The sequence below is a fragment of the Chiloscyllium plagiosum genome, unplaced genomic scaffold, assembly GCF_037043375.1.
Source record: "Chiloscyllium plagiosum isolate Xiang-an unplaced genomic scaffold, Cpla_swu_hap1 HiC_scaffold_14, whole genome shotgun sequence".
Lineage (NCBI taxonomy): Eukaryota > Metazoa > Chordata > Chondrichthyes > Orectolobiformes > Hemiscylliidae > Chiloscyllium > Chiloscyllium plagiosum.
Genome location: NW_028270152.1, coordinates 19283551 through 19297733, shown reverse-complemented (window position 1 = coordinate 19297733; position 14183 = coordinate 19283551). Strand labels below are relative to the sequence as shown.

At 41.5% G+C, this 14183-nt stretch overlaps 1 protein-coding gene across 5 annotated transcripts in view; it reads right to left on the bottom strand.

Moving 5' to 3' along the window:
• sema3fb (sema domain, immunoglobulin domain (Ig), short basic domain, secreted, (semaphorin) 3Fb) overlaps nucleotides 1-14183 on the bottom strand; it is a 252587-nt gene that overhangs the window by 91085 nt on the left and 147319 nt on the right. The window lies entirely within an intron of this gene.

Sequence of the window (14183 nt, the reverse complement as noted above, 5' to 3'; positions counted from 1 at the left end):
TCTATCTCAGACTTTTAACTTCTTAAAGGAGAGTTATTGCCACTGCAGCCTACAGCAATTGAGCAGGAAATAAATTTATAGATTTCTTTTGTTGCTAACATTTAACACTGACTAGAACATCAGCTTAACCACCACTGTAGAATACATGATGCAGTAGAATAAGAGAGTAGTGAAATCTTGCTTCAGATGTATAGGTGCTTGGTTAGACCACACCTGGAGTACTGTGTGCAGGTTTGGTCTCCTTATCTCGGGAAAGATATTATTGCCATAAAAGGAGTGCAATGAAGATTCACTAGACTTGTTCCCGGGATGGCAAGGCTGTCTTACGAAGAGAGATTGGCCTTTATTCCCTAGAGTATCAAAGAATAAGAGGTAATTTCTTTGAAATCTATAAAGTATTTATAAAGATGGAGTAGATACAAGTAAGATGTTTCCCTTGATTGAGGAGCCTAGAACCAGAGACTTAAGAATAAGATTGGTGCCACTTAGGCTTGAAATGAGAAGACATTTTTTTAATCAGAGGGTTGTAAACCTTTGAAATATTCTATCATCAATGGCTGTGGAAGCTCAGTCTTTCATTATGTTTAGGATAGAGACTGATAGATTTCTGATTGTAAGTGGCGTAACAGGGCTACGGAAATGGGATGAGTAAGAGTTATTGAAGTATTCAATCAGCCATGATCATATTGAATGATGGGGACGGGCTCAATGACCTACTCCTGTCCCTATGTTCCTCTGAGGTGAAGTCGCTAAGGTGAATTCCTCATGGATATTAAGGCTAAGAGTGATCTTTAAGTAAAGTGGGGTTCAGGAGGATTAATTGGGTTGTGTTAAGCAGACTATTACTCCTATATATTATGTCTTCTGTATTATTGATGTGCTATATCCTATAAAGGAAAGAGAGGAAAATGATAACTGAGGCAGTGGTATCTTGGATTGTCATGTCAGACAAGGAGGGACATGTACCTGTTCCTCCCAGCCTATAAGAGGATGAAAATAAATGAAAAATTGGGTTAATTCTTGTGCCTTCTCTTGGCCTGGATTTGTTCATTGTTGAAAAAATATGAAGGGATGCTGGCTGGATCAGCATTTAGTGCCCGTCCCTCGTTGCCCTTGAGAAGGTGAGAGTAAGCTGTCTTCTTGCACCATTGCAGTCTTTGGGTTGTGGATATAGTCACAGTGCATTTAGGGAGAGAATTCCAGAAACTTGACCCATGGTCTCATAACCTGAAGAGTCTGGCACTGGTATGTAACTACTACGATTAGAATCAGATCTTAAATATGTTAGCGGACCTTCTTTTCAATATATCCATGAGGCCTTCACACTGCCAGAGGTGGTGGCTATTTTGGCTGCTTCAGAAAGAATATATGGGTAAAATGGCAAGGAGGCAGCAGCACGCTAGAAACACAATGGTCAATCTTTGCTCCCACTGAGTCATCCCCTTTCAATTGGCCATTTAGAGTTGGAATCTCTTTCTGTGTGGTTTGTCAGTCACAAAATAATAGGTCTTCCACGGGGGTCAATCACTTGTCCAGTGTGGTGTGAGAAGGGGTGGGGGGGTTAGTCAGTCAATCACTTTGCAATATGTCTCTGTGTTACTGTGGGGTCAGCTGTCAGTCACTTTGCAATAGCTCTGCATTATTTGAGGTCAGTCAAGTCACATAGCAATGGGAGCTGTGGTAGATCATTCACAAAGTGTCCCTGTTTGTGGAGGGGCCCTAGTGGGCTTCCTCTCGAAAAGCTAATTAGAATTCCTTTCACCTGTTTGGTGTCTATAATCTGTCCGATTTCCCCTTAAGTTGACACTCAGTTTTAAATGCTCTGCAGGTTCAGAGCCAGGAAGTTTCAGTTGCATAAACATTCCTTGCACAGCAGCTAATAGCGCTGATAATAATTATTATTACTTGTATTACATCCATCAAGCTTTCACCAAAGAACTCATTACAGGGGAACCAGACAGCTAGAAAATACTATGAGTGGGCCTGTGTCAACTCCACATATGAATGAGAGCTTTGTTGCCTAGGCTTTTGCTTAAGAAACTAGGATTTTTAACCCTGCAATTTAGGTCATGCCTGAAACATAAACAACATATTTTGTTCGATAAAATGAAGCCCTGACACTCACAAACTACAGGCCCTGCTCTTCTCTTGGTTCAGTTGGTAAACAGTGTGGGTTATGCTACTGGACTGGCCCGATTCCTGGGCGGGTGATAGGCTAGCGGTTGAGGCGATTACAATTGACAACCACCTGATGAAGGAGCGGCGCTCTGAAAGCTAGTGTGCTTCCAATTAAACCTGTTGGACTATAACCTGGTGTTGTGTGACTTTTAACTTTATACACTCCAGTCCAACACCAGCATCTCCAAATCACAATTGATTAGGGCACCCTGAATGTTGGGACGTGGGAAACATACTTCAGCCTTTGAAGACTACTTGAAGGTTGCCAACCCCTGAGCATTCTCAGGGAGACTCCACAAAGTAAAGATAACTCAAGAGAGAGAATTATAGGATCTTGATGGAGAAACGGTGTGCCATGATGCTAGGCCTCTTGAGCAACCAATCATTGGAGAACAGGGGCAGTTCTGCCCGAGGTCAGAGTTCACACAATTAAACCTCCATCAATACCTATGATCAGCAGGAGTTAGCAACCCTACCGGGCACTTGAGCAGAGTTGAAGGTAGGGTCAGTGTCCACATTTTATAAATCTACCGGCAGCCAACAATGAACCCACTGTCAGGCTTATGTCCAGTAGGGATCTAACAAACTGTTCTGAGGTTGTTCAACATTAAGTAAGGGAGGGATCTGTCAGAGGGTCTGGGGTGATTCCTCCCCTTCTACAGAGCAGGGAGCAAAAAATACATATAACGTCACAGATTGTGTTTTCATTAAGTTGATTCAATCTGCTTGTCCTTTGAATTATTTCAATACTTTGAAACTGCAAGGACTTGCAACCTTTAAAAAATATGTTCCAGAACCTCTGATATTGTATGTGACAGAGATGAGTGCAGTGGTGACATGAAGATGAACCTTTATACTCAGCAAGTGGTTCGGATCTGGAATGCGATCCTTCCTGATGAAGGGCTTTTGCCTGAAATGTCACTTCCCCTGCTCCTCAGATGCTGCATGACCTGCTGTGCTTTTCCAGCACCTCATTCTCAACTCTTAATCTCCAGTATCTCCAGTCCTCATTTTCGCCCAGGATCTGGAATGCACTGACTGACAGTTTGGCAGATTCACTAGTGGCATTCAGGGAGAATTGGATCATTACCTGAACAGAATACATTTATGCGGCTATAGGGAAAGGCCGGGCTGTGGGACTAGCTGAGTTACTGTCACAGAGTGCTAGCACTGATACAGGGGACTGAACGGTCTCCATTTGTTGCTGTGACCATTCCATGGCTCCATGCCAATGAAGATTGGATGAGGCAGGGTTTGATGCTGAGATCAGGGTGCAGAGATAAAATGCTATCCTTTCTAAAATTACGCATTCATTCTGGATTTTTATAGTCTCATCGTTTACCTTGACACCCACACTCAAAATTAAAATGGCTCCTTTGAATTTGCTGTAGGAGAATGCCACCTTTTGCCAGAGCTAGGGCACTCCCATTGGCAGAGCCATGGAATTACAGTGTGATTCGTTTACGTGACATATATGGACACAGGAATCTGGAATGTGCAGAGCCCAGATTTTTTGGGTATATCATGAGAATTTAAAAATTATTAGAGCAGAAATTACACCTTCTCTAAAAAGCCAAGTTATATTTAGAAAGTCTCCTGCAGGCATGAATGTTATTCAGGCTTCGAATCTGAATCCAGGTTCTTGGCAGCTTGTAGAAAATGCCATTCTTTCCAATCTGACCTCATTTCTACTCTGTGCATTGTATGAAACTTATCATTTAATTTAGCAACAGCCAGGCAGCCAATTGTGTTATCCCAGTCACAAAATTTCCTTCCGCTCTTTAACAGTATTCAAAGAAAGGAGAGAGCCTCGGTCTCTGCAGGCTGGGACCCAGTTTTGAGCTTGAGTCTCGGAAATCTAAAACACCACACCAGCTAGTTCTCCAACAAAGACTGTGAAGCAGGAATAATTCATCCTCTACACTCAGTCAATCCTCAGGCTCAAGACCTAGAGGTGAAAGGGCAAATTCTAGCGCACTGTACTAGTCAGTCACCCATCAGGGAGAGGGACAGAGACATAGAGGAGGGCTTTCATCCACTCTGTCTGGGTTACATTCAAACCCTAGTCCCAGAGGTGAAAGGTGAGTGTTCTAATACATTGTGTCACCCAGTGCCTTTATTTTTACAGCTGAGAATTGACTCTGGTCTTCTGCTAAAAAACAAATTTGTCTAAGATGAACCTTGGCATCCAGTGTGTTCTTTGGTGGCTTAGTATTTATTTTCACAGTTTAGCGACAGCCGTAGGGAGGGGAGGTGTCTTTCCTCACTCTCAGACCTCCTTTATTACCCCTTTCAGCTCTAATCAAGTGTATTGAGCAAGAGCGAGGGGAATGTAAACTGAAGCCTATTCAGGTGAAAACCAGCATAAAACATTATAGATGTTTCTAGCTTGAAGTTGCCTCATGTAATTATTTGCTGAGCACTTATCTCGTTGATGGCCCTACATTTCATGTGCTCATTTATAACGTACAATCACAATTTTTTAATCTCTTCGACAAAAGCAGAAATATGCTCCCTCTTAGTAGGGGTCACTGTGGCTACAATTACTGTCAAAACATAATGCCTCTCACTGAATGAGAAAGATAGCAAGCACACCATAAATTCCAGGCTGGTCCCCAGCTCCCTTTATTGTCTGTACACTTTTATATTAATTTGTTTGAATAAAGTCTGTTAAAGTATAGTGTCGGATAGGGAAGAGGCACCAAAGCAATGTTCAGTTGACCTCGTAAAACATCTGCGGAGCGACTTCAGTCTTTCTGCATTGCTGCCTCTCAGCCTTGGAACTTTGAAGGTTCAGTAAAGGAAGCTGTTCCATTTTGAAACTTTGCTAAGTTAACATATTCCATGAGCACACTCCCTTAGCTCACTTCTGATTCAGACTCGCAAAATATACCCCACGTGTGTAAATATGCTCCATTAACCCACTTGCTGAATTTCCTTTGATACAGCTTCCTCAAATGCACACACTTCCAACATTGAACTTTAGCTTTGCGCTGTTCAAATATTCTTTACATACAAGCTCTCTAAATGCATTCCAGATTCGGACTCAGCAGATGTAATGTTTCTCTAAACATACTCTATTTAGATGTTCTTTAAATCCACTCTCGCTTGAGACTCTACGATACTACTCCACACAAAAAATCCTGACAGGATAACAGGCCCAAACGCAAAAGCAACAATCAAAATGGCTGCCTGTGCATGTTAAAATGGGCCTGGTGACACCAGTTACTGGTGACAGATGTCCTCCACTCAGAACGCGTCGACGCAAGCATAGGTGATGTCACACAGACAAGCGTGGATACATAACCAAATGGGAGAATCTCCAGTCTTGTTAATTGGATGTCCATAATTCCGATTTAATCAGAGCTGATTTGGGTACAGATTTGGTGTCTATCTTTCAGGGAAGGCGAGGAACTACATGAACTATAATCACTTAGCCACATGGCACAGTCAACTTGATGATAGGAAACGAGAAAGGTACCTTTGAAATAGTCACGACAAGCAGTGATATTTCTCTCTAAAATGCAGCCACAGGTTAATTGGTTGTCCGCCCAGGGTGGTAGTTGCATTGTCTCCATTATTATCCTTGTCACTCTTAACATCCACAAGCTGGGGGAGCACCTATGTTTTGATTATGTGGGCAGTGCCATCTTTATTGCTATCAGCTGCCAATCTGTCACTTTGCAGTGATGCTGACTGCAAACATTTGTCTCTGCACCATGCACAGTTGTTGTACTACATTGTGATGGTGTTGTGAATAAACACCAGCCTATCCCTGAATGTACATTGGACGCAAGATGGCCAGAAATACAGTCCCCTTAAAGGGCTCCAAGGATTCCAAGAATAAAGAATGCTCCTATAAAATTTCCAAATATACTCCACATGCCTGGAATTATTTCTTAGTATATTCATATAGGCAACAAGCTGTGTGTGATGTAGTTGCAGCAATGCAAGCACATTCCATGTACTCATGTATATGTGGGCAACATACCTATTGATCCAAATGATCCAGCCCCATTGTAGTTATTTCCCCTGGTTGGTTGACCACTGTCTGATAGATAGCTGATTTTTTTTTTCTTGGAATAGATCAACAAATGTTTCCATGAACTGAACACTCCAATGGTGGCATTGATTATTTTGGATTCATGCTACACAACAGTTAAAAGAAATTCTTTTGCCAGGAGTAGAATTCACTTTTAAAAATAATTTTTGAACCAGTGAGGAATGATATGGGAAGAGACATCTTTAAGCTGATGTCATGAGGAAACCAATTTTACCTCAGAACAATAAGTGTGTGTGTGTGCGTGAACTCAGCTGCCCAATATCGTTCCCTCTACAATTCCTCCAAACCAGAACCCTTAGCCAAATCATCGTTCAGACCGATACGAAACAACTTTAAGAATCATTAGAAATAAATTAAGGTTTTTTTTTTAGTCAAAGCTCTTTGTTCTCTTTTAAAAGATAATGAAAATATGTTACCTCTTTTGGAAAGAAGTCCTTGCTGGGGCATGTTCCTCATTAGAAGGGTTCATGATGGTGAACATGCCCCTGTAAAGGGAACTTTAATGGTGCAGGTTCCTTTTAGAAAAAGCCCTTATGATGAATATTCTCCTTTAAGAGGTGCCTGTATGATTGGCATCCCTCTTTGAAATTCAGTGTTGGATGGTAAGCATCGTTCTCCAACAAGTTCTACAAAGATCACCCATTAAATTAGTTGTAGAGACAGAGGACAAAGGATCAAGCGATTCCTGTAAATATAATTAACTTACAAGGCAGAGGAAGCTAAAGGAACATTCACACTTATTTCTTGGGGCTAGTGAATTCTGAGAGTGTCTGCTATTCTAATTTCCTGGTGTCCTAATCCAAACCTTGGGTGGTACTGCACAGCTGGTGAAATCCTAGCTCTGGGCACAGGTGTGGGGACTGGCAGAATCTGTAAATCCATTCATTGAGCTCTTTAATCTCCACAAAACCACAATTCCCACTGGCAGGAGCACAAATCTCTCCTGAAAGGGTAGCATCACCTGTATAACGGGGTGGGGGGGTGGGTGGGAAGGTGTTATATTCAATGGGAGCCTTGGCCACCTTGTTTTGACCACAAAATGAATGTTTTGTGTCTTACTGGGCACAGATGGCACATGCTGTCTCAGAAGGGAGAGTGGGGAGGGGAACAAAACAATGCTGTGTGAAATACTTAGGAACACAAGAGGAAATCGGCACAGGAAGCAAATGAGGGTCACAGTCCTTAATTGTCACTTACATCCCACACGTGCACTTATGTAAGAGGATCCCTGTGACAATTAGTACTGAAACGAGAGGTTTGTTTGTGCAGGGCAGCACATGTTCATTGGGAACTGGACTGAGGTTACAATCTCACTTAACTTCCGACCCAACAAAACCTCTGAGCAGGAACAGTGGGGACAGGAAGATTATTTCTTCCAGCTGGGCTGCTATCAGGAGCCAAACCATTCAGGTGAAAAGACTATGTAGTGAGCACAGTGCTCCACTGAAATCAGTACCAGATACAGCAAGAAGAAAGAGACTTTCATTCCCGACTCTGTGGTGGAACCTGATCCCACTTTCCCAAAGGCGAAACCAAATACTCAGCTCGAACCCCCAGTGCCACCCAGTTTCTCCATCAGAGAGAGGAGGTTTTTGTCCCTGACTCTGGCCTGAATTTGAACCCAGGTATCAGGGGTGAAAGGGCATTCCTGTTTTCTGGTTGTATGACATTCGACACTTGGTCAACTGCTGGTTCAACATTGACAGAACTAATTGTGAGCCCAGGCAACAGGACATATGAGCGTTATAAGACTCAATGTATTGGAATACACATCCACACAATAATTGGATTAGGGAATACAGTACATTGCCACAAATAATATATAGATTGGGGGGAAGCTACTATCATTTCAAGAAGCACAGTCTTCACTACAAAGAGTTTAACTGATTCTAACTTTGAAATAAACCATAACATACAATTACTCAATGTAACACCTCATCAGTCTATTCTTTGATTTGATTTGATTTATTATTGTCCCATGTGCTGAGACAGAGTGAAAAGTATTGCTTTGAGTGCTAACTGGACAAATCAAACTTTACATGAGTACATCAGGGTAATAGAAGAGAATGCAGAAAATGTAGGGAAAGATCAACTCCAATACACGAGAGGTCCATTCATAAGTCTGATAACAGTGGGGAAAAAGCTGTTTTTGAATCCGTAGATGTGTATTTTCAAACTTTTGTATCTTCTACCTGATGGAAGAGGGTGGAAGAGAGTATAATCAGCATGGGAGGAGTCTTTGAGTATGTTGATTGCTTTCCCAAGGCAGCAGGAAGTATAGATGGAGTCAGTGGATGGAAGGCTGGTTTGTGTGATGAACTGGGCCACACTCACACCTCTCCTTGCAGTCTTGGGCAGAGCAAATGCCCAAAATGGAGCTGATTTTGACTTTGTGAGATATTGTGAGATTCGTGACATCAATCACACATTTAACATATTAACAACAATTTTGCATTTGTACAGCAAATTTTGATGTGTAATAATGCCTCAAAATTCTTCAAATCAGTGATTTCGGACAAAGTCAGACAAAAGCCTAATTGATAAGATATTGGGACAAATGACCCAAAAGGTTTAATCAAAGAGATTGGCTTTAAGAAGCTTCTGAAAGGATGAGACAGAGATAGAGAGGCGGAAGAGGTTTAGGGGAAATTTTTGATCTTACAATTTTAAAAAGTCCTCCTAGTTTCCAAATCCATTTTCCACAGTTTAAACTCTCAGCTGAAGATAATGAATTCCATGGTGAAAAGGTGCAGGTCTCTTCTGATTCTTATTGCTCCTGAAAGGCTGTGCATTTATAGACCACAAACTCCTTACTGAGTTTGAGGGTGTCTACAGAAGACTAGGGGGAAAGCAACATTTGTTGGCAGGATTGAATGATCTACCTTTTAGCAGTGCTTATGTCAAAGTAGTTCTGAAGTTGTCCTCTAAGTGAGATGCCTCACAACAAGCTCAACAAATGGGCACCAGCATCTTGCTTGTTGCTGATGACTGGGGAAGTATACAGTAAATGGCAGAACTCTACATACAGAGAGATCTAAGCATCCAGGTCCACAGTTCCTTGAAAGTGGCAACACAAGTGGATAAGATGGTCAAGAAGGCATATGGTATGCTTGCCTTTATTGGTTGGGCATGGAGTATAAACATTGACAAGTCATGTTGCAGCCATATAGAACTTTAGTTAAGACACAGACAGCCAGGAGGAGAGGGTACCATAAAGGTTTACCAGGATGTTGACTAGTTTGGAGTGTATTAGCTCTGACAAGACATTGGGCAAACTTAATTTGTTTCCAGATTAACGTTGGTGGCTGAGCGATGACCTAATAGAAGTTCACAAAATTATGACAGGCATGGATAGAATGGCTAGTTGGCACACTCTGCGTGAAAAAGTTACCCCTCAGGTACTTTTTAAATCTTTACCCTCTCAATTTAAACCTATGCCTTTTAGTTCTGGATTACTCCACTGCAGGGAAAAGATCTTGTCTATTTAATCTATTCATGCCCCTCATGATTTTATAAACCTTTATAGGGTCACCCCTCATCCTCCAACACTCCACGGAGAAAAGCCCCAGCCCTATTCAGCCTGTCCCTATAGCTCAAACCCTCCAGTCCCAGTAACATCCTTGTTAATCTTTTCTGTACCCTCTTGAGTTTAAAAACATCCTTCCTATAGAAGGGTGACCAGAACTGTTTGTAGTATTACAAAAGGTGGCCTCACCAACGTCCTGTACAGCCGCAACCTGACATCTCAACTCCTGTACTTAAATGTTCTGACCAATAAAAACAAGCATGCCAAATGCCTTCTTCATTACCCCATACACCTGCGACTCCACTTTCAAGGAACTATGCACCTGCATCCTAGATCGCTTTGTTTGGCAACAGTCCCAATGCTGTACTGTTAACTATATAAGTCCTGCACTGGTTAGCTTTACCAAAATGCAACACCTCACATTTATCGAAAGTGAGCTCCATCTGCTATTCCTCAGCCCATTGGCCCATCTGATCAAGGTCCCTTTGTATTCTGAGATAATCTTCTTCACTGCCTGAAACGGGGATGTTTACAGGAAATGTAAGTGGTAAATTTTTTATCGAGAAGGTTATCGAGAAGGTGGTAATGCCTCTGATGCACTACCAGTCAAGGTGTGTGTAGGCAGTTACAACAGCATAAGATCCATTTTGACAGCTACATGAACAGGCAGGGAACAGAGCGGTATGGACCGTGTAGAGGTAAAAGAGCTTTACTTTAGAAAGGCGTCTTGTCTTAACACAGACTTAGTGGACCTAAGGCCTATTTCTATACTGTACTGTTCTTTGTTCAGTCTGATTTCTATCAGTGGTCATAGCTGGAAATCATGAGGACTTGATGAACGATATGAATAGGAACAACACTTTGTGAGGAATGGTTTTGGTGGGGATGGGGGTGGTGGGTAGAAAGGAAGATAAGAAGGCACTGATGTGAATAATACAGGGTAAAAATGGACTTCATTTCACTTGATGATTGCACTGAGCACTGAGGGAGGAACTTAAGATAATTGCAATCACACTCAGCTGTGTAAAGGCACTGAGCAAGCTATTCAGACTAAAGGCTTTTATCCTAGGATCTTAAAAGAAGTGGCATTTTGATTATAGGTAGTAAAGGGAAACCTGTAGGTGTGGTGCACTGGATTTCCAAAAGGCATTCAACAAAGTGTCTCTGCCACATCAAAGGTGATCTCAGAAAATAAAGGCTCATGGTAAATGAGCTGATAATAATACATTAGCATGGTTCGAAAACTGGTTAGTTAGCAGGAAGCAGAGAGGAGGGAGAAATAGGTTATTTTTGGCTGGTGAACTGTTACTAATGAGATCTTGACAATTTACTATCTAGATCAATGATTTGAATGAAGGGACTGTATGTATGGTAACTGAATTTACTGATGACATGAAGGTGAGAATGTGAGTTGTCAAGAGGACATAGAAAGTCTGCAGAGGGATACAGATAACTTAAATGAGGGGCACAACATTGGCAGATGGAGCATAAAATGGGAAATGTGAACTCTTGTCCACTTTGTCAGCAAGAATACAAAACCAGCATATTATTTACAGAATGCAACTATACAGAGGAATCTAGGTGCCTGCAGGTAGGTGAAGGACTAATGGTTGATATATGGGTCCAGTGAATGATCAGGAAGGTAAATGGAATGTTGTCTTTTAATGCAAGAAAAAATAAGTGTAAAGGTCAGGAAGTTATACTATGAGTTATTGGTGGGACCACAGCTGGAGCACTATATACTTAAGAAAACAGATCAGAAGAAGTTCACTCAGCTGATTCCTGGGATAAAGAGTGTATCTTATGAGAAAAGATTGACCAAGTTGGGCCTAGTTAGAAAAATGGGAGGTGATATTGAAACATAAGTTCCTGACGGGGACTTGACAATGATCTGTGCAGGAATCTATCCAGGGATACAGTTCAAAATTAGTCATCGTTCATTTAAGCCTGAGGAAAGGAGAATTTTGTTCTTTCAGATGATCATTAGTCTTTGAGTTTCCCTTTGATAATGAGCAATGCAGACAGGCTCATTGGGTGTATTTGAGGCTCAGTGTGACAGATCTCTGATCAACAGCAAATGTTTGGGGTAAACAGACAGGAAGCTACAGTCAGATCAGCCATGATCTTGTTGAGATCAAATGGCTCAAAGGGTCTTTGCTCCCAACCCTTGTGTTCTTGTGAGGCAGTTGTTCAGTTGTGTCTTCAGAGGAAGTGTTGGGACTCTAGAAGACACCAGGTGATGTTGTTATTCCAGCCGTTCACAGATGTTGTGGGGAGTGGTGACTGGTTGGGATTGCAGTGTGAGTGAATGTGCTGTAGAAGTAGACGGTGCATACTGACGACTTTCATTGACATGTTACTTATCTAATCGGCCACACAAAGCATTGGTTAGGGTAACTTTCAGGGACCCCCATGCAAATTTCTTGTGTATTATTAAGGAAGACAAAAACAAGAAGATTAGAATGAACAACACATGGAAATGAAGATGTGAGAGCTATAGGGAACAACCCCTCTGCTCAGTATAAGGATGATTCAGCAACCTGTTATCGAGAAGCTTGCAAAACTGACTACAAATTCTCTTCTGTCTTCATGAAGGTTTATTAAATTCGTGCTTTCTAGTGAAATCACACATGCTGTCTCCATTGAGAAAAGTTCCCAAGTGCAGTTTCGGTGTCACCCACATCATTGAGTCAGAGCAATTCCTAATCCATGGTAATGTTACAATGGCCTGTGACATCTTCACAAAGCAGTGTATAATTGCGCATCATGTTTCTGCCTATCTGTATCAGGCAGTTTGACTTTGACAGCTTTGAGGTTAGCCAGGAAGATATGAGGAAATACTTCCTTCTGTAGAGAGTGTTCACAGCCTGGAACCTGCTGCCTTTGAGGGTAGTGGAAATGGCGATGATTAATAATTTTAAAAAAAACTTATGTTGGGGACTTGACTGAATAAATCTGCAGGGCTATAGGGAAAGAATGGGGGAATGGAAATGAACAGATTGCTGTGCATAGAAAGCTCAATGGGCTGAATGGCCTCTTTCTCTGCCATGATGGTTCTGTAACCTACATTCGTGCAGCTCTGTGAGGTTAAGCCAAAGGTTAATAAAGGGAAGGCTCCTTAAAATTGAGAGAAAGTCAGAGTTGCTCATACAATCTACTAAAGCCTCGCTCTATAGCCAGTAAAGCAGTAAGGCCTGGTGACAGACTCCTACCCCACTCCCCTCAGTGGGTTCCTAAAGTATGGGGATAAGGGAAGGTCTAAAACAAGATAAAATCTACAATAAATAAGCCCAAGATAAATAAAAGAAATAGAGCACATATTTTGATTGAGTCAGATGCTACAATTCCCTTTCTACCCCCCCAGGTTCTGCTGTTAATAGACATTTGCTTAACATAGTCACTTAAGGTCACTCAGTCATATAGAGGTCAGTTGTGCACAAGTCAGCAAACATTTAACAGATATATAAATAGCATCAGCTCAACAGAGCCTATTTTATGCTTTATGCACTGGTGTTTCACAGAACCTACCTTTATTTTCACTTTGGTAATGTGTTCCAAAAACAGCTTGCTCAACAAAAATCGGTTAAACTGAAGTAGTTTTCCCAAAAGGGAGCATGTAACAATGGATACATTCCTGACCTGTAATGTTAAGATTTAAAAAATCTACTTTTCTGTGTTAATTTACTGTAATTTATCTGTTAATTAAGTATAGGAAGATATGAATAAGTAACAATGAGGGAAAGGGTGATATTGTCTATTTTAGCTGGAAGGGAAAAAGAGGAAGCATATTTTCGAAATGCTGAAAGATTATTGAGCTATGCAATGCAGATGGACCTGAACTCATTATGGAGTCATAGAGTCATGCAGCACAGAAACAAATCCTTCGGTCCCAACAGTACATGCTGACTAGGTGCCCAAAACTAAACCACCGTAGTCCCATTTGCCTGCATTTGGTCCATATCCCCCTAAGCATTTCCTACTCATGTGTCTGTCCAAATGCCTTTTAAATGTTGTAATTGTACCTGCATCTACCACTTTCTCTGGCAGCTCAATCCGTGCACACTCTATGTGGAAAAAGTTGCCTCTTTTTGTCCTTCCCCTCTCACCTTAAATATTTGCCCTCTAGTTTTGGACTCCCCTACCTTTGGAAAAAGACCTTGGTTGTTCACCTTATCTATGCCCCTCATGATTTTATAAACTTCTATAAGGTCATCCCTCTGATGTTCCAGTGAAAATAGTCTCAGCCTTTTCAGCTTTTCCTTATAACTCAATTCCTCTCGTCCCAGCAACATCCTTGTAAATATTTTCTGTAGCATTTCAAATTTAACAATATTCTTCTAATAGCAAGGCGACCAGAGTTGTATGCTGTATTCTGAAGGTGTTCTGTACAGCTTCATGATGTCCCAACTCCTCCAC